This window comes from Dromaius novaehollandiae, chromosome 12 (assembly GCF_036370855.1).
Source record: "Dromaius novaehollandiae isolate bDroNov1 chromosome 12, bDroNov1.hap1, whole genome shotgun sequence".
Classification (NCBI taxonomy): Eukaryota; Metazoa; Chordata; class Aves; order Casuariiformes; family Dromaiidae; genus Dromaius; species Dromaius novaehollandiae.
Genome location: NC_088109.1, coordinates 12,226,119 through 12,251,190, shown reverse-complemented (window position 1 = coordinate 12,251,190; position 25,072 = coordinate 12,226,119). Strand labels below are relative to the sequence as shown.

General features: G+C 37.7%; 1 protein-coding gene across 24 annotated transcripts in view; it reads right to left on the bottom strand.

The window, feature by feature from the left end:
- The window catches only part of SLMAP (sarcolemma associated protein), a 105,159-nt gene that overhangs the window by 69,986 nt on the left and 10,101 nt on the right, over window positions 1-25,072 (bottom strand). The window lies entirely within an intron of this gene.

The window sequence follows — 25,072 nt, the reverse complement described above, 5'->3', positions numbered from 1 at the left end:
CAGCAGCAGCATATAATCATTCCTACATGCTCAAAAGTCAAATATATCTAAGATCTTATTCTTGCATAACTGTTCATTTGTAAGGTAAAGATGGACAGTAAGCTTTCCATGTACAGGAGAACAAAAACGAATGTTTGAAGAGTACGTGCTCTATTAATAAAGTTCTTGATAATTTAAAGAGTGTCTTTTCAAAAGCTCTTATGACCTAACTACCCCACGTACAATAGAATTCACAATTCAAGTCTCCTCCAGAGTGGACATAAGCCAGTATCACAGTAAGGCAGGGAGGGAAGAATGGTAATTGAGGCAAAGACTTATGTAACATTTGCTATCGCTACCTATAGGCATCCTTTTCTATTTTAAGAGCACATTACTGCTACTCCATCTAACCTAACTTGAAACTTCAGTTTAGGACAACTACATTGAGAATTACACTGAGAATTACATGGGAGAATTGAGACAATTTGCCTACAAAGATGTCAGATTCACCCACGCATACGTTGAAACGTGCATTTCATCCTTAGTCCATAGCTTAATTAATAATGAAGTAAATAATAAGTATCAAAATACAGATCACTGTCCCTTTTACAGAAAGCCAGCCTTTGATATACTTTATTCATTCAATATATTTTCAATGCCTAAACTATTGCCTAGGCTAGCTTTTCACTGCTTTATAAAGCCAGTCCCAATTTTGAGGCCTCCTAGTTTACTGTTCTCCTCCTCGTCCCTTTATTTTCTCTGTGGAGGAAGTAAAGACAAGTCCCAGGTGCTTCTGAGACCTGTTACATAGGCTCCCATAATTTAAATCACTCTGGTTTAAACCAATATAATGTCAAAATGTGAATTACAGCAGCTAAGGAGATGACAAATTCATTTTGCCATGCTTACTGCCACAAAGCGGCACCAAGGCAAGTCAGCTGGAGCAGTAAAGCCATAAAACGCCGCAGCTAAAGATTACAGATCCTTCCCTTACTCACGCTACAAGCTAAAGTGATCATTTCTTGAGCAATTAATGCTGGCATTACAAATGCCTCCCCTGAGTATTAAAGCTAATACCCAGCTAGTAAATGGGGATCTAAAAAATTGAAACACAGTCCAGAAATCAGACTGAATAACACAGCTGTGTTCGTTCACCTGTTTCACGCTATGAGGCTAAGTACACCAGTTTGGCAAAATCTGAACTGTGCACAAAGATTTCACAACTATATGTAATGGGGTCAGACAAATCTGGCCAACACTTCGCACACCACAGCCAAAAAGTTTCTTCCCCCAGACCATTTTATATCCATTGAAACATTAACACCAAGTATCTTTTGCATTTGAGAGCAGACCTTCTGCTAACAGAGCGCACTCTGCACATCTCAAAGAATTCTAGGTTGCCCCTTTGGCTGCGAGATACATGACAGAAGTTCAAATCCTAAATTATCTCCAGATTCAACTGATTCTGTTCCTCATTCTGGTCTGCTTAGACACATCCTAAATTCCTTTCCTCTCACTTGACCAACTCCACCCACCTATCAAGGAAGTAGAAGTATTTGTCTCCATAAGCAAGCATAATTCACAGGGTGGAGTGCATCAAGCAAAATTGCTTTTCTATTTAGCTTTATATTTGTTAAACACATGGATCCAATAGTCTTTTGATCTTTACTCTCCAGCTCCTTAAACAACTTAGAAACAAAATTAGACCATTAACTTCTCAATTCTTAGCAAATCTATTTTTTAAAATGATTCTAGCTACCTAAGGCAGAAACATGCTGTGAAACTAAAAGTGATCAAGTGTGAGGAGTGGCATTTTCCACTCAGACTGAACAAACTGAAGAAGTTGCAGCAGGCTATTCAGGGAGCACAGGTATTGAAGGTCCCCAGAGAGAAGCACTGCTTTCCAGTAGCTTTTTGTAAATTCTTTGGGGGGGAAAAAAAAAAAAAGTTTAACTGCTCATTCTATGTATGAAGGATTGGACCCTCTTTGATACAACACCGGCCAAAAATGTTCACCATAAGTTTTCATCTGAACATGCAGATGAAGAGTCCAAATCTCTCTGTTTAGATGAAAAAGGTTAGAGTCCTCAGCTATCCCCAAGAACTCAGTAGCGTACTTCCAAATGTGCCAGTACTGTCAAGGGACAGGAGAGAGAGGACAGCAGGGAATATGCTCTTTCTGCTAACCAAGTTGTTCGTGTCTGTTTACACCTCAAAGTTTTGTTGATCGTACTGCCAGGACAACCCTGCTAGCTACCCGTACCTGTTGTCGAGCAAAATAAACTATTAGCAGTAAAAGCAGCTTAGTGTCAGCCTAAGCATGTCTGGGTATGGACAGGCAACCTTTTCTGGATGTATCTGAAGTGCTCAAAAGTAATACTGCCTCTGCTGCGTGCCATGCCCCAATAGTTCAAGTGCTTTCAAATTCACCACAGGCCCTGTCATTCAACTCAACTTTTGTTTGAGCTAACTCAGATAACTTTGCCTCAAATGGACACAGGGCTTACATGGGCTGCTTAAATGACGAGCAAGGAAGGGCAAATAGGTTGTTTTTGCAGGGGGAGGAGGAGGAGGAGGAACGTTAGAGCAGCAATGTCAAACAGCCAGAGACACTAACGTCTTAAATGAACGCAAAACACATGTCCATCTAGAACCTAGAGTCGCTCTGGTGTTTCCATCAGTGTCAAAATGTCACCTTTCTCAAAAAACGAAGCAAACATTTCTACATATGCCATACCCGCAAAAGTTTCAATACAGACCTTTCTTTTGAGGTACTTTGCAATGTTTATTTTAATTGGCAAATTCTACATATACACTATCAGAACTTTAAATAATGGCATACCAAAAGTGTTCACAAAAAAGAAAAACATCACAGTGTTTGTAGAGTTAAAGCCACCTCCAACCTGTCACACCCAGTGAACAGGCAAGAGAATTTACTCTCTAAACCAGTATTCAAACCCCACATCTCACAGCAAGGATTTGGAGTTACCTGTAATATGAGACAGCTGCCTGAAGCTGGGGGTGACTTCAGAAAACAACGAAAACCTGTGTAATAGCTGCTTTCATAAAATTAAAGCAAGCAAACTGCATTACAGTTCCTAGGCCTAACATCCCACTAGTCAGTGCAGAACTGTATGACTGTCTCTAACCCACACTTTGGGGGTCATTCACCTTAGCACTAAAAGGAACACTCAAAACACCTACAGAAACACAGCTGATGGCAAAGACACAGCAGTATTATATTGATGGTAACATGTGGAAGAAAATTTTCCATATAAAAGACCATCATAGGAGACCAACATTTAAAGTGGTAGCTTACAGTTAAAACTGTACTTTTACTCAGTGAATACTGTGCACTCATACAAAGCTTCGCACAAAAGGTGCCAAGTCCTGTCTTTTCCATTTTCTAATTGAAACCAACCAACATGAATAGAAAAGTTACTGAAAAGGACGATTACTCTTGCTAACCCACCTGCCCTCACCTTCCTCTGGCGGAGCAGATGGCAGACAAGTAACCTTGCAAACTATAATTTTCTTTCTAGAAACAACAACTTAGCAATCTAGCTTAACAGTCATGAACTACATACAATACCTACACATAAAAGTGTTTGTGAACACTTCATGCCTCAATTCTGTAATAAACAAACAAACGTACATGGAAGATTCATGCTGCAGGACGTGCTCTGCAGCAATCCTCTCCACCCTGGCAGACCAGGCAGAGCACCCAGTATTCGTTCCTCGTACCGAGCAGAGTTTTCCGTCGTGAACAGAAGGTGTGGAAGAGACTACAGTAGCTTAAAAAGGAAAAAGTGACTCTCATGAAAACCTGACTACCCATATATTATTCAAATAATCCAGAAATGTATTCAAAGTCAAAAGGAAGAGGATGACAAGATACTCCCCCAAAACCCCCATGATAAGATGTTTTACCACAAAATGTGGAAACACTGTACAAAAATAGTTCTCTCTACATCAGTGTCACTAATTTTGATGCAAAAGGCATATTTTTAACAAGACAACGAGATCTAGAGGAAAAGTTCTAATTTACAAGTAATTTGATTTATATATAGCTGACTGACTTGCTACAGTACAGTATCTGTCACCATAGTTACTAACTACTACTCTTTAGAGTACCTCTTTTGCTTAACTTTTGTTCTCACAGTTCACAAGAATTTCCAAAAAAAAAGGAAAAAAAAAAATCAGCCTCCTGCTATAAATACAGGATGGATTTAGGACAAGTAGAAAAAAATCAATTCATTCTCTTCACAGCTGAATCACAGATTCTGCCATTTCACATATGCCATGTTTTAAAACCGCCTTTTGCAAGTAAATCGCAAAATAGATTAAGAACATTAACAGACCCAGAAAAGGAGATGCAGCTCCATTCTGAAAAAGGACAAGGCAGAAAAGAGTTTCCTAGCAAGAAATTCCCCAACTCAGTGTAGTACTAACTGTATATGACTTTGAAGAAAAAACAGAAAATAATATGACTCCTGAGTCTATATTCCAGCCTGAAGATGCTGAGCTATTAAGATATATTGCTGCTTTAAACGCTAAACTAAAATAAATTAACGATAAAGTGTAATCGAGGGAAAGATTTCTCAGCAATGGTTATTCACACATGGTTGTGAGATACTCAACTTCCCTCCTCCTTAGAATACAAAAGCAATATAAGGAAGAGACCTATTCTCTATTACTGCTGTCATAGATGAGAATATGTTACACTACACACAGGGACTCTGAAATAAGTTTTCTGTAGTTCCATATTAAAAACCTTACTAGTGCAATGGACTCCTAGAAGCAGTATTGAATAAATACAGCTTTCCAGAATGATGCTGTGATAAGTTGTTCTGTTCTACTTCATTAAGGAAGCATATTCTCTTATATAACAGACATTTATATGGCTATCATATATCACTATGATACCAGTGACTACTTTGTACAAATTTGCATTAACTTCTATCACTATACCAAAGATTTACCCAGAAGAAAATGTACAGACAAGGCGACTTTTTGAGGTTTCTTTTAACCCTATCGTAGTCTCTATAGGAATCAACTATGGAAAACGTACTGCAGCTTAACAGGGCTTTAAAGAAAAGATGAAACAAGAAGCCTTAATAGGCCATTTCCCAGAAATCCAGTCCTCAAGATAAAAATTTAAGATAACACAATAACTTCAAAGTATGAAGCATTACAGAAATACTCACCAATTCAGATGTCCTTTCATGAATACCTTCCTGCAAAACTAGGCTAAAAGCTGCCAATTGCTGTAATAAATTTCATGAGCATGTGGCAACATGACACGCTCAAACTCTACAATAGTGAAAGTAAACGTTATCTTGAAGTGTACATAGCCCTGAAGACTGTGTTTATAGGAAGCATATATCCTGGAATAGAATAAGCAAAGAATTATTAGCTCTGCAAAGAGCAGGCTCCCATGTATAACTAATTGCTTTTCAAATGTATGTTCCTATAAAGGACAGCTTGTAACTTATCTTTGCAGTTTACTCTTCCCTTCAGTGGCAAAAGCACCTGTACTAAAATCCCATACTAGGAAAAAACGTTAAGATTAATCAGAGGACAAAACAATTTCTTCTTAAATTCACGATCAAGAGACAATGGTTAAACTTGACAGTTACTGTATAACAAGTATGCTCAAATGCAAGAATAAAAAAGCCCTATAGTCTTGTCTCCAACTACAACAATGAAGAGTACAACAACAAGGGAGTTTTGTCATGTTTTGACATAGCTTTGCACTAAATTTAAAACTGAGTTCAGGCATAAATCTCTCCTTGCCTTTAAATTTGAGCAGATTGACAGTATTAAAACCTTACACTAATAAAAGCTCAAATCAAAGATCCACACCACTCAGAAACACTAAGTAGTAAAACACTAAAACACAAAACTGTTTTACTGGAAAAACATCAGTGAATAAGCAGAATTGACAGGAAAAGCAGAAGACAAAGCATTTAATGAAATGAAATCTTGAAACACTAGCAGGAGCTGGCACTTAGACAGAATGAAGAATTTATATTACTCTAAAATTAACATTATGCATTCTGCTTCCTCAAAATCTCAAAATGTGACTAGTTAACTACACCAAATGACTTGCAAAAAACTAACTGAAAATTTTCTTTAAAATGTTTAGATTATCAGATTTCTATCAGCAAACAGAAACATCCTAATTATATTTTTCATGTATTTCATATGTTTATATTTTTCAAGCAAAATGAAAAAAATCTAACAAGAAGCCAGATTACCAGATACTTCATCACATGAAGAGCCAGAAAAGGAAATCTGCTTATGTGAAGGCAAAAGACATGAAGCAGCTGCTTAGTTTACCAAAACCCTCAAACTCGCAACCATAATCCCAGGCACTGGGAAGTAGGTGCAGCACTGCAGCCGCTACCTGAACACCACGCCACACCGTGCCAAGAGCTCCGCTTGCCTGGTTAGCTGATCATTCCACCCTACAAAGCTGCTCTGCTCCTTGCAAAGAAGGATCTCCTCTTACATGTTCACTTTTTAATGACAGGGAGAACAAAGGGAGAAGCTGCTGCAACTACTTTAACCTTTCCTCTTGAGGAACTGCTGTGTTTATTCACAAATAATCATTACTGCCATATACAACTGCTGTTTTATGACAGAGAAAACTCCCAGGATTAACACATCCAGGAATCAAAGAGAAAGACAACTACAGATTTCACAAACGTCTCCAAATACAGTAATGGTTTGGTAAATAACCTTCACAACAATAATATAAAAACCTCTAAAAATGTGCTGAAGAATTTATGAAGATGTCTCCCTTCCATTTAGCAAGGGACAGATCCTATCTTAATAGATTTTTCAAATACCAGTATGGCATTTCCAAAAGTGTCTGCGGCAGGTCTGCCTATGCATTATCGCAAAGCAAAGGTTTCTTGCTTTCTGACATCACCTGCTCCTGAACCATTTGTTAACACATGACAGTTGTCAAAAACAAGAAGTTCAGCACATTTCTAAACTACAGGTAAAAGTCACCATACTGAGGAGCTGGAGAAGTATAAGTCTTAACCCAAAAGAACTGCCCAAGCACAAGCAACACTGTACTAACTTTAATCACTTCAAACTAGATATTTTTGTAACAAGTCCAAAACACAAATGCTACTACGATGTAGCGTAGCAAGAGTCCACGGCACACACCCTTATACTGAAGGCAAAGAGCCCTGTGCTCCTCCATCACTCCTGATGCAAGCCTGTTTTTCTGAAGACTTCTCTGGAGCAAGTAAAGACCAAACCATTATGGGGAAAAAAAAAAAAAAAAAAAAAAAAAAAAGCAGCCCCCACACCCTACATGAAATTTTTCCCCACTCCGTGTTTTGAGCGTCGGCATTCCACACAGGCAGCAAATGCAATTAACTCGAAACAAAACGCTATCAGAGGAGGGTGCGGCTCCACTCGAAGATGTAAAACTCATTTTCCAGTACAGAGGAGAAATTGGACAATTGGGAGTTTAATATTTGTACTCAAGGCACCGCCAAGCCACACCTCCAACAAAGTGAGAGTGAAAAGAGTCTGGGAGGGAACTATACTTATTTGAACTCACTCGTGGTTCAAGACTTTCAAAGCAAGCAATAATTAAAAGCTCGTATTCATGAACAAAGGCATATTATTCTGGTGTTCCTTTGCGATCAAGAGTTTTACAGTAAAAAACAGTTTAACATTTTCAAGCTTAAGGAAAGAAATGCCTATAAGATACATCACATACTCAGATGGGTCTGCCAGTGATGTGATAGACCGTATGAGCTGGTTTTTGATATGCAATCTTATTTGCCAGCATTTCTTTTAAAGCTGGGTTGTCCTGGCTTCAGAACAGAAAGGGCAGCTGTGCGGCCTTCTCTGGAGGTAGGAAGGCGAGAAGCCTCCCCAGCAGAGACAGATGAGCAGCAGAGCACAAGTAGGATGTTCATGGATAATGGTAATTACAAACACAGTGACTCACAATTTATACCGGTCTTAGTTAAGGGCAAAAATCACATACATGGTACCTTGGGCTTTACAAACAGATTAAAAGGATTGCTAACATAGCAAAATTAACCAGGTTAATTATTCCAGCACAGCTTTTCACATGGACAAGAGTATTCCAAAGTCTTTTGCTAGTTATTTTCCATCATTACCAAAGAGGGATATTACACTTAAGGGCTATTACACTGATAACACTGTTCCCATGAATTTTATTCTTTAGACAAGCTAAGAAGAACCTGAATGCCTTTTAAAGTGTCTTTGTAAATGAACAAAGTGCTTAGAGCACATGATAGAGGCAAATGACCAACCTGCCAGTGGGCTCGGGGAGCAGGGGCAAGGGAATCGTAAAGTGTTGCTGGCGCTCTTATTCCCCTTCAGTTGTACAGAGGGAAAAAGTCTACACCTACCAGAAATATATTATCAAGTCTTGCAACTTCTTGGACTAAACGTGCCATACTTCCCTCTAAAACAAGGAAAATATTTTTTTAAAGTACAAAAAGAACCTCTTGCTAGCACCGACAATTCAAGACTGTCATCAGTCTAAGAAGAAATACCACCATCACGAATCTCAGACCAGTATAGCCTTAAAAGGGGAAATGGATCTTTTAATTCCTTAAACAACCATCAAGCGATTTTCCAAGTGGCAGAACCTTCCAAGTATGGAGACCAGAGATATCAGCAAAGTTTTATAGGCAGGATTCAGGTCATACTACCCAACGGACAAAATAAAGCAGAATACAACATTGTTCTTACCAAGAAGATATGTATTTGTAATGGCTAGAAACACAGAGTGAATTTGTTCACAGTTCACCTCCTAAAAAGAGAGGTTAAGTTTCTGATATTGTATACATCTAATCACTTGTTCAGGTAGCTTTTTGTACTTCAGTAACATAATCAGAAGAAAAAAAATCCAAGTTATTCCCCCCCCTTTTAAAAACAAAAAACAAAAAAAACCAAGGCAGTTAGGCCAGTAAGCTTATTTTAGTAAATCCGTATGGAATACAAAGAAATTGAGAGTAGTACAGATAGTTTCAACCTGGAAAAGCAGAGGCAAGATTATAGAAAGAGGTCTGGTTTCTCTTTGACTTCCAGGCTTTTCCAGGCAGCTACTGACTCGGGATGTTGTCCGGCGCAATGTAGCAAGCTTAATATATTGTTTGTCCATGAAGGAAGGACCACCCAGGCAATTTTCTCATCATCTCAGTCACGATACTTCAAACTGGACAATAAGAAGTGGAGGTTTTGTAGAGAACCAATAAAATAAAAATCATCCTGCCTGCCAAGAAAAGCAGTTGAGCAGGACAGCATCATACCAGAGCAAATAAGCGTAGGAGGCCTGAAGGGCTTGAATACATTTTTTCAAACACCTACTCACCTGAAAGTTCAATCCAAAGCCTCGCTGAAAGGTTAAAAGTGCCACTATACTCTTCCCTCCCAGTCTCCAAAGGCACATCCCCACACATTCCAGCTAAGGCACTAATGACAGTCTCATGAGATTAGGAAAAAGTTATACAATAAATCCATCAAGGCTTATTTATTGCCATCATAATAATTATGGCTAGTATTCCCTGCTATCAGATTATCTAATAGTATGTTATGTTTTCTTCTGTATAAAATTCTGATGCTATTCAGTTGGCAGGGAAGCAGCATTCAGTCCCACAGACAAATGAACTAAAATTTATCTGAAATGTTTTTTTAAAAAATATATTGCTACTGTAAAAAATAATAATCATAATTTTTTGTGAGCAAGAATCACTGACTTCCTTCCCGGATCAGGAAAATGCCTTTTCTTTCTACTTTTAAAACCTGAATTGCAACCACTAGAGGGCAATATGATTATACATACTCTTGCCCAGATTTGGTAAAGTGAACCAATTCAATAAAAAGCTACATATCAGAAATTAGACTGTTTATATTATGAAAATATTTTTCATACTGCAACTCCCATTCATTTTTACATTTATACTGTGGGTTTTCTGAACTATTAATTCCAGCTATACAGTCTAGAGCCTTCACACACAAGTTACTTTAAGCTACAACATTCACATTAACAGTTCTCCTACTTCTCCAGATTGAAAATGAGGTATGTCAGCTTCCATCTTCCTACTACCAAAATTCTATTAATTACTGAAATTCTATCCAGAATAAGCAAGCACGTGTAAAAATCCAGATGGCACCAAACCCTTTTCAGATTCAATACAGGAAGTGAACTTCCTAATCAGTGGTTTAAAAAAAGAAAAAAAAGAAAAACCCATCCACCTACCCAGAAATCAGCTGTATGTTCTAAGAGAAGTGGAATTAATCTGCAAGCTTTTTCTGTGTCTAATCAGCAGTTCAAAAATATTGCTGGTTCAGAGATCAGTTAGGTTTTTTTCTTCACAAAGATGGTGCTTTCGTGAAATGCATTTGACATTTAATATATTCATTTTTGCCACAGGCTGTTACCTAGATTTTCAGAAGAACAAAAGTGCAGAGACTAAAGCAAACAGTTACAAAAAGAACAAGAACCAAAGCAGCCGGCAGAAGGATATGCGCTGGTAACTCAAAGCGACAGCACTTAAAGAATTATTTCAAAATCTACAGTTCCACTAGAATACTGAAGAAAGCTCAGCAAGCTTGATTTCCCCACGAGGTACTCAAGTTTCGGCTCTAAATAAAATTAACCTGGCTAAGGCTAATATAAGAGTACTTTCGGGAAATACTACAACAGCAAGCTAAAACAGCTCAGCAAGTAAATGTACATATGCAGTGTCGGTAAGGTGTCTCACAGCAAAGCTAATGAAGCTTATTAGAAATGTATTTTCATTCAAAAGGTGTTAAACATTTTCAGAAAGTCTCAACAGCATAGCTGGTGGACTTCTAAAGAAACAAAAGTTATTGAAAATGATAATCTGACATGACATGAAAATGACGTGTCAATAGACACATCAACACACTGATAATATGCATCAAATCAGCCTTGTTTCACATTGGCCCACTTAGCTTATTAAAAAAAAAAAAAAAAAGTGTTTGTCACCAAAACAGATGACAAATTACACTCACATAAAATTCAAACAGCACCCCCAAAAATAGGAACAGCCTCCCCATAACAGAAGTGTTTGCTGTTAAGTAATATGTTTTGACATACCAAGAGGTTTGTCATCCAAGTTTAAATTTAATACAGCTGTAGACAAGACTATTCATACTTTGACTAAAGAAAAACCAGTGAGTCTTTTATGCTACCTGTAATTAGTCTAGTATTAGTATGGAGTTTTAACAAGCTTGAATTAGAATTAAATGCTAACCGTAGTTTAAGAGAAAATAACTTGAACTATAAGGAAAAAATATTTAAGTTGCAGCCGTTGCAGAATCAGAGCATAGTTGGGGTTGCCCTCTGGAGACCATCTGGTCCAACCACCCTGCTCAAGCAGGGTCACCTTCAGCAGGCTGCCCAGGACTGTGGCCAGTCAGGTTTTGAGCATCTCCAAACATGGAGACTTCACAACCTGTTCCAATGTTCAACCACCCTCAGAATAAAGAGAGGTGTTTAAGTTGCATTGATTAATTAGATCCATCAAGTTACTGGAATAATATTCACTAGCTGTAAAAGTACCATTCTTTTTCCTTTTGTTGTTTCATTTGTTACACACACACCCACTTAATAGCAAGAGAGAATAGTAATGACCATTTCAGGATGATGGATATTTTCCATAATACAAGAGATTGCAAACTTTGTTTCAGTTGCTCTGATCAAGGTTTGTACAAAGCTTCCAAGATTAGACAGTGAAAAGCTTTCATCTTAGAGTACCTTTTCATTAATCCATGAAAGATCATAAAGGCTTCACTGAATTATAAATAGATAAGACATGATATCTCCCTTCTCAAAGATTTTGAGGAATACAAGTAATAACCAAACCGAGTTCTTAAACACAGACATTTTAAATGTGTGGAGTCACCAAAACCGAAATTCTCACTTCCACCATACTCCATGGGGAACCAGTAGCATTAAGAGTAACACAGCTAAATACAAACCCAAGAGAAATACGTGCATGCCCTCACTGATTCTTTCTTACAAGCTTTTCAGGATAACAGTATTCCTCTTCAGCCAGGTAGTATACTGAGGTCCTATGCAAATATCAGACACAGGGAACCCTATAGAAGACGCAGGGTGACAGAATGTTTCATTAGATTACTACAGCTTTGCATCAGTTTAACCCCACAACATAAAAAACCCTAAACCTGTGACACTTCTGATAGAACTAAATTTAAGAAATATATTATCACTCAAAACCAGAAAAAAAGTTTCATATTAAAAACTGTGTAGGCAGTCTCAAAACAATTAAAATATTATAATATAAAAGAAATAGTAAATCTATAAATAGACCAACAACAGCTCTCCTACTTACAGTACAGATCCCTAAGGGCTCCACATGAATTTCTTGAGAAGCCACATAATCTATAAGACATTGGTACCAAAGGAAGGGTGAGATTCTCTTACATTAAAATACCTCTTCACACAGCTCCCATTAGTATTGAGGACACTGAAAGGAGGAAGCATGTTGTATCTCTGCTAAATCTTAAAACTACCTCCTTCCTTTGTTGCCATCTGACAGCAGCTTCTAGGGGCTGAAGAGACTCAATTTTAATACTCTTATTCACAGAATGGTTGAGGTTGGCAGGGACCTCTGCAGATCATCTGGTCCAACCCCCCTGCTCAAGCAGGGTCATTTAGAGCACATTGCCCAGGATTTTGTTCAGACGGCTTTTGAATATCTCCAAGGAAGGGGACCCCACAACCTCTCTGAGCAACCTGCTCCAGTGCTCTGTTACCCTCACAGGAAAGAAGTTTTTCCTCATGGTCAGACAGAACTTCCTGTGCTTCAGTTTGTGCCCATTGCCTCTTGTCCTGTCACTGGGCACCACTGAAAAGAGTCTGGCCCCATCCTCTCTACACCCTCCCTTCAGGTACTTATACACATTGATAAGATACTCCCCCAGCCTTCTCTTCTCCAGGCTAAACAGACCAGCTGTCTCTGCCTTTCCTCATGAGATGCTCCAGTCCCTTCATCATCTTAGCAGCCTTCTGCTGGACTCACTCCAATAGCTCTGTCTCTCTCTTGTACTGGGGAGCCCAGAACTCCAGATGCGGCCTCACCAGGGCTGAGTAGAGAGGGAGGATCACCTCCCCCAACCTGCTGGCAATGCTCTTCCCAATGCAACCCAGGATACCATTGGTCTTCTTGGCCACGAGGGCACATTGCTGGCTCATGGTCAGCCTGCAGTCCACCAGGACTCCCAGCTCCTTCTCCGCAGAGCTGCTTTCCAGCAGGTCAGCCCCCAGTCTGTACTAGTGTATGTGGTTATTCCTCCCTAGGTGCAGGACCTCGCACTTGCCTTTGTTGAATTTCAGGAGGTTCCTCTCTGACCATCTCTCCAGCCTGTCAAGGTCCCTCTGAATGGCAACACAGCCCTCTGATGTATCAGCCACTCCTCCCAGTTTTGTATCATCAGCAAACTTGCTGAGGGTGTACTCTGTCCCTTCATCCAGGTCACTGATGAATAAGTTGAACAATACTGGACCCAGTATTGACCCCTGGGGGACAACACTAGCTACAGGCCTCCAACTAGACTTCACACCACTGGTCTCAACCCTCCGAGCTCCACCTTTCAGCCACTTCTCAATCCACTTCACTGTCTGCTCATCTATTCTGCACTTCCTGACCTTGCCTATGAGGATGTTATGGGAGATGGTGCCAAAAGCCTTATTGAAGTCAAGGTCCACTTGCAAGGTCCATCAACATCCACTGCTCCCTCCTCGTCTACCCATCTAGTCATTCCATCATAGAAGGCTATCAGATTGGTTAAGCATGATTTCCCCTTTGTGAATCCATGCAGACTACTCCTGATCACCTTCAAAATAAATACAAGGCTCTGTGGCAGTTCCTGGAAAGTAAGAGACATGTAACCTCAGTTTTCACAGACCTCTTGGCTGGGTAGCACATCCCTTGACAGGACTCAGGCTCTTGCATCTAAGTTTTCAGGGAAGTTTCAGGAGTCAGTCCTCTTTCTTTTCTAAGTATTCCAATCATCTTTCATCCTAGCAAGTTCCTTCTTTCACACCAGATCTACATGGTGGAGCAGTAACATTTCACACCACACCAAACAGCCCCAGTTCCAAGATGCACGCTCTGGCCACATCCCAACTGCAGGAAAGACATACTGTGCCATGCACACTGCACTTCTAGTCTCCCAGCCATCTGCTGTAAGAGTTGCACCAAAGCTCATCTCTAGCTTCCTCCCCATTTACATGCTCTGGCTTCTTTCAGAAGGAAACCCAGACACATGGAGGAACTGAGTGTAAAGTGGTCCCCTCCCACCATGGTACTGCAACATTTCCAAAGCATGTAAAGGACTGCAAGCGTACCACAGAACAACCCATACTAGAAGTTCAACCTTCAACAGAAGGTATCTTAAAAACAAAGGGAGGTTCTGCACTTTTGAAGAAAAACACAAATATTTTGTTTAATTCTTCAGATGTTCTCACATGACAAACAAGCTGTATTTTTACTACATTGGTTTATTCCATAACTCTCTTTTCTTATCCCTTTCCCTCAGATAAAGGCAGATAAAATCGGTTCTCTGTAGAACAGCACTTTTTGCACATAGCAATTAGAAGCTTTTTTCCCCCCCCTCAAGTTAGCCAGCTTTGCTGTCCGCAGGATCTACTAACTAAATGGCCAGCCAACTTTTAGACTCCAGCATGTGACTGTCACCAAGACTTCCAATTCCACCCATTCAACCAGAGCCAGTGAGAACTAATTCAAAGCATGACACACATCTATCATCCACCACCACCCAGCCACGCTCTCCTTCTCTAAGTTTCTCAACAGCTTTATAACCTCAGTGTTTCTTAACAGGCATACCAGAAACGCTGCTGTTTTCTTCACTTCCCTTTGAAAAGTTTAACTTGAAAATTTAAGCATTAGAAACAGCAAGCTAGTTAAACAAAAATGTGCATGTAAGCCACGTTAATACTTCTGAGTAACAAACTAAAAGAGAAAAATCCCAAGACACCCACATAGATTTTTTTCTGGAAGAAAAATAGTAGGCATTTCAAAATGTCTGAACTCAATCCTTTATTCCTAAATATTCCACCAATGTTTAAGCTATTATGTATAAAGTAATTTAAAACCACATAATAAGCATTTTCATGATTTTAGAAAGTCCCCCTGGATTTTATCAGTCATCCAGATATCCAATAGTCAATGCCCAAATCTTAAACAACTCTGTCTCCAGTTTTCACTTAATACTTTAGGAGATAACAATCATTAACAAAAGTCACTCTACAGTAAAATTTTATGTTAAATTGCAGCAAAAGTATTCTTGCACTGGGCCTTATGGTATAATGCAATACATTTACTTTTTTCCCCCAGTTAAACACTGATCATTATAGAATTATTGGAACAATAAGGCCTGTCAGGAATGACCATCGTCTGTGTTTCCCTCCACTCCCCTCTTTCTAAAGCTTTACTAGCTGTGCGGGATTTGTATACGTTTTGTCCTGCACACCCAGAAAGAGTGGCACTCATCGTGAGTCAACGAATCATCTGGAGCCTCAGCAAGAAACATACTTGCAGTCTTTTTTTGAAAAAAGAGACAGGACCTTATGCAATAGCAGCTTGCAAACCCCTTCATTCATTCCATACTTGATCCCATTTTTAAAAATTTCACATATTTTAAAATTTCATAATTTTGTTATTTTAAATTTCATGCACCATATTCTAACTGTACACTTAGATTATAGCGGTATTTACTACTGTTCCACAATTTTTACACTGACAAAAGACACCCCTGCTGTCCATTACAACATCATCAGGCACCAAGATTACAAAAGACTGCTTTGAGGCACAGTTCATTCATTTGACATGGAACAGTTATGGTCCTCCCCCGACACACCAACTACAGGTCAACAGTCACCTCAGGGCTACTGAACCACTCTTTGCACACTGGCATGACAAACACTCAACAGAAAGCGCAGTCATCCACAGGAGCCTACAGCCATGTGGTTAGGGCCTTCTCCAGCAAGGAGAAAGTGACAGGCTTGAAGACGCTTAGCTTGAGGAGGCAAGGGCTCCCACTTCCCGCAAGAATACACTATTGTGTAAGTACACATCTTTCTGCCTGTATCTATTCTCAGGCTATCCATTTAAATGAGTGTTTTAGGGATGTTCACAACATGTCTAGAGAATAGGATGCGTAGAGCAGACAAGCACAGGTGAAGAGTCCTGAAAAAGTTAAGCCTAAACTTATGCTGATGAGATAGATGCAGTTCTGGGCTTTCAGAACATCAGCAACACTAGCATTTTAGGTGTCAGAAAGTTACTCATCTCAAAAAGATCACATACTTCAAAAGAACATTTTATATCATTTTAACTTAAACCTCCTTTCCCAAGATGAATTGAGCTGGTACAAATCTCTCTGCAAGTATTTTCTTTCAAATGACTTTAGCAAAGGCAAAAAGAAAAAGAAAAAAAAAGAATGAATCAGTGGCAAAGTCTTTTTATCTTTAATCAAAATTAAAGGCATTCACAAGCGACTGAACAACACCTGTTTAAAAACTGTATCTCAAGCTGTTACTTTACTGCAGAAATAAGCCTCAAAACTGATGCTGAAATAGTACTGCCAATCTTCCCATTTTATCAATTACAAATATTCATTTGTTTTAAGGAAAACTACTTTCATGATAAAGGAAATTCAAATGCAGTATTTTTTAACTCCACTTAAAGTATGAAAGATTACTGCTTAACTTCTCTCAGATTTATGACCACCCATAATTTCAACTGAAAATTCAAGACTTACTAAAAGAACTCCGTCCTTGAACCTTTCCAAGAATAAAACAGAACTACAAAAAAAATTTTTTACTTGATTCAGCCAAAGAATTACTTTAATAAAGAGCTTCTAAGGCTCTTCTTTCTGAAGTACACAAAATTCTTTTTAAAACAATACTTAACCTTTTTTTCCCCCTCCTTACATTATGTTAAGGATCAATCTGCAAATACATTGCTATGAGAGCAAATATATGGAACTTTTTACTTAAGTGATCATATTTTTATTATTCACACTTGCACCTGAATTTTTGGTTTTCATTCATTTCAGATACTGTATCAAAGAAATGTTCAAGTTGCTGGCAGATCGAATTATCAACACTGACAGAGATGGTCTCATAAAAAGTCATAATTACTACTGATTTTTAAAGAAAATTTAAAGCTTTTACATTCTGCAGATATGAAGAGTAATTTTGCTTTTAATGATCGTTTGAGGATGCAGATATTTCTTTATTATTAATACCAACTACAATGCAAATTGAATTACTAGACTTCTTCATGAACTGACACATTCAAAAATATACTAAGTATAAAATTATCCATTTTAGGCATGACAGGACAAGGTAAGTGAGCAAAAGTAGTCCTGTGCTGCTAATTAAAACAAACCAAAACCACTGAAGCAAACTCCCAAATCTAGTGCTCTAATTATCAGTCACATTATAAAACTTCCAAAAAAATGAAAAAAAAATGAAAAAAGAAAAAAGGTATTTCAAAAGCATGTAAAATGATAAAACATGAAGAATAAGTTCAAATATGCACAGAGATTGCATATTCTTTGCTGTGCTTAAAAAACATGCTTACATAAAATATGAAACCACTCTTCTAAAATCTTTCATAGAAGATGACTTATCTTCCAACTACATGAGCAGCAATGAAAAATCTGTCTGATCAAGAAATATTTATTTTGCTATAAAAGAAGCATATTGCAAATGTTATATCTGAATTCTTCATAATGATGGCTCTATTTTGTAACACATTAAGAGTATTTCAATAGATCTTCAGAAATTAAGCTGAGAGAAACATGCATTCTTGCAAATGAAACATTCAGACAGTAATCTTAACATAGAAAATTTTCAGTTTTACCTTAAATGATAGTTTTAACCTTAGATTCAGATTTTTCTTAACAGCATAGAACTCTGCTCTTCAAGCACTTATGCTTAATGGTGAAAGTAAGTTTAAAAAGGAGAAGTGGTAATACATGTTTCCTGTTGTGCTTTAAAAAAAATAATAAAAAAAAGAGGCTTGCCATCTACAGTGTGTAACCATAACTTCAATTGTTCTGAAGTTTCAATGTTCCCTTTTATACCACCTCACCAGTTGCAACACTGATCATCTTGTCTGTATCCCATCCCTGTAGATTTTCCAGGGCAACCAAAGACTATCTTTGCTGCTCCATGTTTTTCCCACTTAATCCATTTGTTCATCCCTAACACCAAGAAGTGCTGTGTGCCTCCTTGCTGCTGTGAATCTCCTCTACATTTCTCAAACCTGACCACATGAGAGACGCTTCCTGCACCCCTGAACACCTAAAGCACATGCACATTTGGATGTAGATCATCCTCCCACATGAGAGAAAGTGGCCCGAAGAAGTGGCTGCTTATATTTAGAAGGAATGGGACACAAAGAACCAGAAAATTTTCTTCCAGTCTTTTTATCACTCTCCTCTTTCTAAACTTTTCTCTCTCCAGTCCCCCACATTCCTTCTCTCTGGCTGCCTCACATACCATGTGACATTCACCTTGAACCCACTGGGACAGAGGATGAATCTGAACTGAGACAGACACTACTGCAGGGTTTAGTACCAGGTGGCTGGACACAGCGCCAGTTCCTCCTCCCTGAGCCTCTGCAATCGGGAACTCGGCTGCACCAGAAGGAATGAGCTTCAGTGGCTGCATGAGCATCACGCACAGGGCTGCGCTCCCTATTCCCCCCCGAGTCCACTCACTGGCTACAGCACAGAGCTGGGCTCAGCATTAGTAGATAAAAAGTTGTTTCCTTTGTGGGAATCATTCTTTCATACTCTTTTTCTGTAGAGAGGGACAGTAGTAAGATGAAGGCGACAGGTAAGGTAACAAGGACTTTCAGGAAGACAGATGTATGCTGTGATGGGGAAGGGGTGCATGAAAGCAGGCAGGGAGTAGATCAGGACTAGATAAATGAAACAAGGATCACTCAGCTCCGATGTGGCAGTTCTAGGTTCTTTCTCGCCATCTGCTCCATTTCACTCTTCCTATTAAATCACTAGGCTACTGCCCTAAGGTTTGACAGGGGTATCTAGTTGTAAGTAAGTGTTATCACCCGCATTTTCTTAAAAAAACATAGGTTCAGTAACCTTGGATTTTCCAAAACGTATTTTCACCAGACCCTGCAGAACAAGTTGACAGGATTCTCTTTTATGCTGTTTTAGTTATTTTTTTAAAAGGAGCTAGAAAGCATGGAAGAGAATATAAATAATTATTGAAAAAAATACCTTCTGAGTTTTAACCAAAATCCTGTCAGACAGTGTAATTGGAAATGAATGAGCATGATGTCTCTCTGAATTGCAGCACAGAATTTTGCAAAATAACAGACACTCCATATTCTACCATAGTTTTCATAATCCAATTTCTCATTAGCATTGCAGAAAGACGCAAGATTGACAAGCTTCCTGTTTTGGACATTTTTAACTGTTTTACCCAAGCCTAACACAAGCACATCTATGAAAAAAAAATTTCAATATTTTATCAAAAACAATCATTCCCACCCATTTTCCAGAACTCAAAGTTGTAACACTTCAGCAAAAAAAGTAATTAAATTAGAATGTTTTCAAGACCTTAAAGTTTGGCTTAAAGTGCTATTAGCATATTAGGCATATATATTAATTACTACAAATCAGTTATTTAAATAATAACACCCTTACTGTGCCTCAAGTGCAGGCAAGTCTGAGGTGTTCTGAAATTCATTTTAAAACAACTTGCACTTTAACTGACTTTAGCACTTCTGATTATATAAAATAAATATACAAGACATTCTTCTCATCATACTTCTTCAAGTCAAGGTCATACAATTCTTTCTAAAGGCTTCCTTTTCAAAGTAGATAAACTTTTTCCCTTTTAGAAATCCAGCAAATAAAACTTCAAGTGTTACATTTAAAAAAAAAGTTCCAGTACAGTAGTACAGTATTGTACTAATCTTTCAATTGTCCAAAAAAATACATTCCATTAAGAAAATAGGGAGCTAATCTCCACTTAGCATATGCATAAAAACAAGAGTAGTTTAAAAAGAAAAAAAAAAAAAAAAGAAAGAAAAAGGCGGCTCTCGGACCTACTCATTAACATGACTAAAGGAAGCCGCACTCTGGACCAACATGCACGAGTGCATGCAGTGAATCTAATACCCATCTGATTTTGTGATGATTTATTACCGATGTTCTTCTGTCCTGCTGAAATGGGATGCTTCACTAGAATTTCTCACCATTACTGCTTTTTGTAATTTTTACTGCAGTTCGAAGTTTCGTTAACAACTACTCTAATATTTGAATGAGCACAAAGAAGCAAAATGAGGAGACCATAAAAGGAATGAACAACAAAGGGGAAAAAAGGCCTGGAAGATCATGAATTTTTATACATTCACTGGGACATCTCTAGCTTTATTGAAAGGAAATCCAGAACATGAATTATAAACAGGCTAAAAATCATAAAATCACAGACTGAACTGGTCCATTTTTCATATTTGACTCAGTACACATACTAAAATACTTTTTAATTTCCTAGCAATTACACAGCCATTGATAATACTAAATTGTAAGAGGCTTGACCTCTTGCTATGTTCCAAAATATTTGTTTTGCTTATATGTTCCTTTAACTATGCTGTTAGCTTAGATTTCAATCAGAACTTTCCAAAAGTTGTAACTTCTCTTCAGATTGAAGAGACTATTCCTCAAGTGCTTTTTGCCTCCCATCCTTTTCTGCTTTAGTCATGCTTCCATCATCATCTCCATTATATTTAATCAGTTTTAAAATAAAAACACGAGTTTGCTGCACCTGTATAATGCAACACTCAAGTTTTAAGAGAAAAACTATTATCTGACCGTATATAATCACTGATTCTCATTCTAAAATTGACTCAACCATTAGAACTGAAAACAAAAAGCAATTCTTACCATTTCTACTTTTTCCTCTTTAAAACAGAATATTAATTATTCAATTATTCATTTTTTTCACTAGTGAATTTACCATTCGATTATTTCTGTCTCATTAAGACAAGAATTTTTTTCCCTACGCACACTTTTTCTCTACCACTGATCTCTATGCAAATACTATGATACTATTATGCATTTTTTTTAAAAAAAGGACTGTAAAGATCTAATAATGTTATCAAAAAATAATCTCTAGCACATCCAGATCCAGACTGTAAAGTGGGCCCCATATATGATTAATGGGGAAGATTAAATTGGTGAACAAAAACCCTACAACATTTTTTAAAGCATCAGATCTCTTACGAAACACAAGCTCCCGTCTTCACAGCAGTATCAGGGTAGAAAGCACGACACAGGAGGAGGCATTAATTCACAAGTTGGAAACATATGTGACTGTAAAGACAACCAAAATACAGGTTCTAATTTCATAAGCAGAGCAATATTTTCATTCTAAATATTATCAAAATCAGCAGCTAAAACTGAAATGAAAAGAGGTTCAGGAATGAAAAATTTACTTAAAAGCTCCGTTGCTCAAATACGATTTCCCACCACAATGGCATTTACTACTTTGCTCTCCTTCTGAAAGGCTAACCCTATTGCCTCTATAAAGGTTAGGCTGTCATGTTACTGATTGTAATCAACAACTTTGGACGCAGCTACACAGTAACTACCTGTGCAGGCTTTCTTAACTTTCAGCTACAGGCTAAATCGAAGTACTTTGTACTTGCCATGGACACGCACATTCCCACGTAGGCAGCTACTGCTGCATGAAGTCACTTGTTGAGCCACATACCTTGATCAGCTCTAAGAGCCCTTATAGCACCTGCATTGGCCAGGAACTGCAGGAATCTTTTAGTCAAAAAAGATGCTAACACAGCAAATGCATCAATTCTGGAAGGTCAGCTGTTCATTTTCTCCCCCTCTTTTTTTTTAAATGGCTTATATCAAGCAGATATTCTCAATATAACTTCTGCCTTTTTAAAGCGAGAGTAAAATCTGAGAACAGATTCACAAGTTCACCAGATTTTCATTCTATAATTGCAAAATAACCTGTAAATTTAGCACTAGCACACAAATCGCATTTTCATCATTCCACAGCAAACAACTTTAACCCTGATGCTATCAGAAAAGTTATCTTTATCATTAACACCAATGACCTGGTCAAGCATCACCACGCAACAGCTTCCTTTCAGTTACAGCTGATGGACGTCCATTTTGGACCACTAAATTATTGGCAGAAATCACCGATTCTGAGCACTGTCAACAATTAGGCAGCACTGTCATCTAGCACAACCAGAACTTGGTCCACAACTACCTCATGAAAAAGAATACTTGGGATACCTCCACATGACTGCAGCAATTGAATTATCATTACTTTCTCCAAACATTTTTTGCCCACAAGTATAAACTAGCACTTACATCTTATACCTTTTTTTGTCTAAAACGTTTTGCACTTGGTAAAAAGAAAGAATAGTTTCCATTCAGTTTTTTTTTATATATATATACACACACACATATATACACACACACATATATATATACACACATACACATATGTATATATAAACTGTTTAAAGCAATATTTAAAGCAGCATTGTAAAACATGTTTTTTAGATTTAGCTTAGCTAGCAAAAAGCTGAAGCATAACACTAGCAAGCAGATCCAGTCACTGAAACAATGTTACAAGATTATAGGTAACATCACATAAACCTGTATTTTCATAAAAGGTTTTAAAGGACACTACAAAGCAATCATTGTTACAAATCTTTTGGAAAGACAAAACTAATTATAAAGGAAGATGTGTATACCAAGGTTAGACTATAAAATACATCAAAAGAGTTATTATACAGATTCAAAACAGGGATTACTCAGTGACAACAGCAGGATGCTTTAATATTAGTTTATAAAACTTAAGTCATCATCTAAAATTCATCCAGTAAAATCTATCCTGGGAAGGTTCAAAATGAAGCTACTTGTGCGGGAAAGACATTAATTTGATATACTGAGGGAGACCAAAAACCACCACATACCTGCACATCAGCATACAATATTTTTTATTTTTATTTATTATTATTATTTATTTAACTCCAGGCATGTTTACACCACGCAACGGAGAAGGAGAAAACCCAGAACCAGGCCATCCGGAAGAGGCCACAGGAACGCAATCTGGATCCCCCAGAGCAGCTCAGAGAAAACAGGACAGCTGCTTTAGTGCAGTTTTTTGCCAAAACGAACCCCCATCAAGCCCATTTCTCGAACATGAGGTCAGATCAAGCTAATGTGCAGCTAAAATGCAGATATGCATTAAATTTATTGGTTTCTGAGAAAAAAAAAAAGGGCAATATTCTACAACAAAACGCACGTACATCCTCCCTCCCCTACTGAAGCCAGTGCAGGTTATACACACAGAAATCCCAAGACAGAAATCAATTTTTGAGAAAAAGTTATCAATGAATGTCAATATAATGTATTTGTTCAGGTACAAAAAACACCAGAGACATTTTCCCTACTGTTTACTTGAAAGTTAAAATATATCCAAACACAGCACAGATACTTTTAACTTTCTAATCAACAGTCAAATGCAAAATTTAACTAAAAATTGGATGAACCCACAGGGAAAGTACATTCAAATACATGGGGAATATCCACATGAGTTTCTAAGTAACACATACTATTAACATAATAACAGTCTGTCAGTTCTTCCTTTAATTATATAGAAAGCTCTGTCCATAGATCAAATTATTGGCTTATAGTCACAGACAATATTTATATACCTACCAGATACCTTGCTCAAAGAGCCCAACTGCAGCTTGAATGTCAACTAGCTATACAGAATGTAAAAACAGATATGTCCTAAGATTTGTACTCTCAGCTTTTTCTCACGAGCTCCAGAATATGCAATCTAGGAAAAGTTCTCAAATGAAGAGGAAGATTTAAACAAAACAAAGAGATCAATTTCCCCTTTGAGTTTTTAAAAAGGAAGTAGTGGTTGAGAGCTGTAAGTGAAAGTGTTGTATTATTTCCACCCCACTGGAACTAAATTATCATTTATTTCATTTAGTGCTTCTTTTCCTCCAAGCAAATTTTAAGAGAATTTCTAGTTGACATATTTTGGTGCAAATTTTAAGTTACACTATACAAAAAGTACTCCAGGTATTTCATAATACAGAATTATTTTTATTATATATATAAAAAAATACAAACATAAGTGTGTGTGTGTGTGTATATATATATATATATATAAATATATATATATAATATATATATATATTATATATATATATATATATAATATATATATACACACACACACACACACACACACACACACACACATGCTGAAAGTTCCAGATCCTCAGAACATATAACTCAAGGCAATAGCAATGCAAGCTAGCCTGCTGTGCAACCATGCCTGACTCTGTCCTCAGAAGCTTATTTTGTTGGTAAGGATTAATTCTGTCTCCAAACTTCTATCCCAAGGTCTATGGGAAGAGTGGACAAATCCATGAGCAACCTCATCTAGTTAGGCCTGCCTGGAGCAGGGGATTGGACTAGCTGACCACCAGAGGCTCCTTCCAGCCTAATTTATTCCATGACAATATATCCATATCTTACAATTTGGCTGTCCTTGTTTACAGTACCTAACGATATGTAATGACTTATGGATCTGGAATTCATAGAAACAAGAGAAATTATACCAGACTTGTATTTTGTCACTTAATAATGTCATTATATTAACACCACATATCCTTAAAATCCTTTCACAGTTAGCAAGAGAAACCCCTGTAATGGTAGCAAGAAAATAACAGGGGATTAGAATTACCTATCAAGAACAAGGACATTAAGACTAGCTTGTCTGCACAATGAATTCTTTTATAACCAGATACAAAAAAAATAAAGCTTCTTTTTCCCTCCCAAACATAATATTAACAACGTGAAGAATTAGAAATGAACCATGATACATCCTGAAAACTTTCAGGTTCTTCAAGCACCTGGAAATGGTAAGTGTAACTGCAGAGAACAGCAGTGCTAGAATACAGTTATAAAT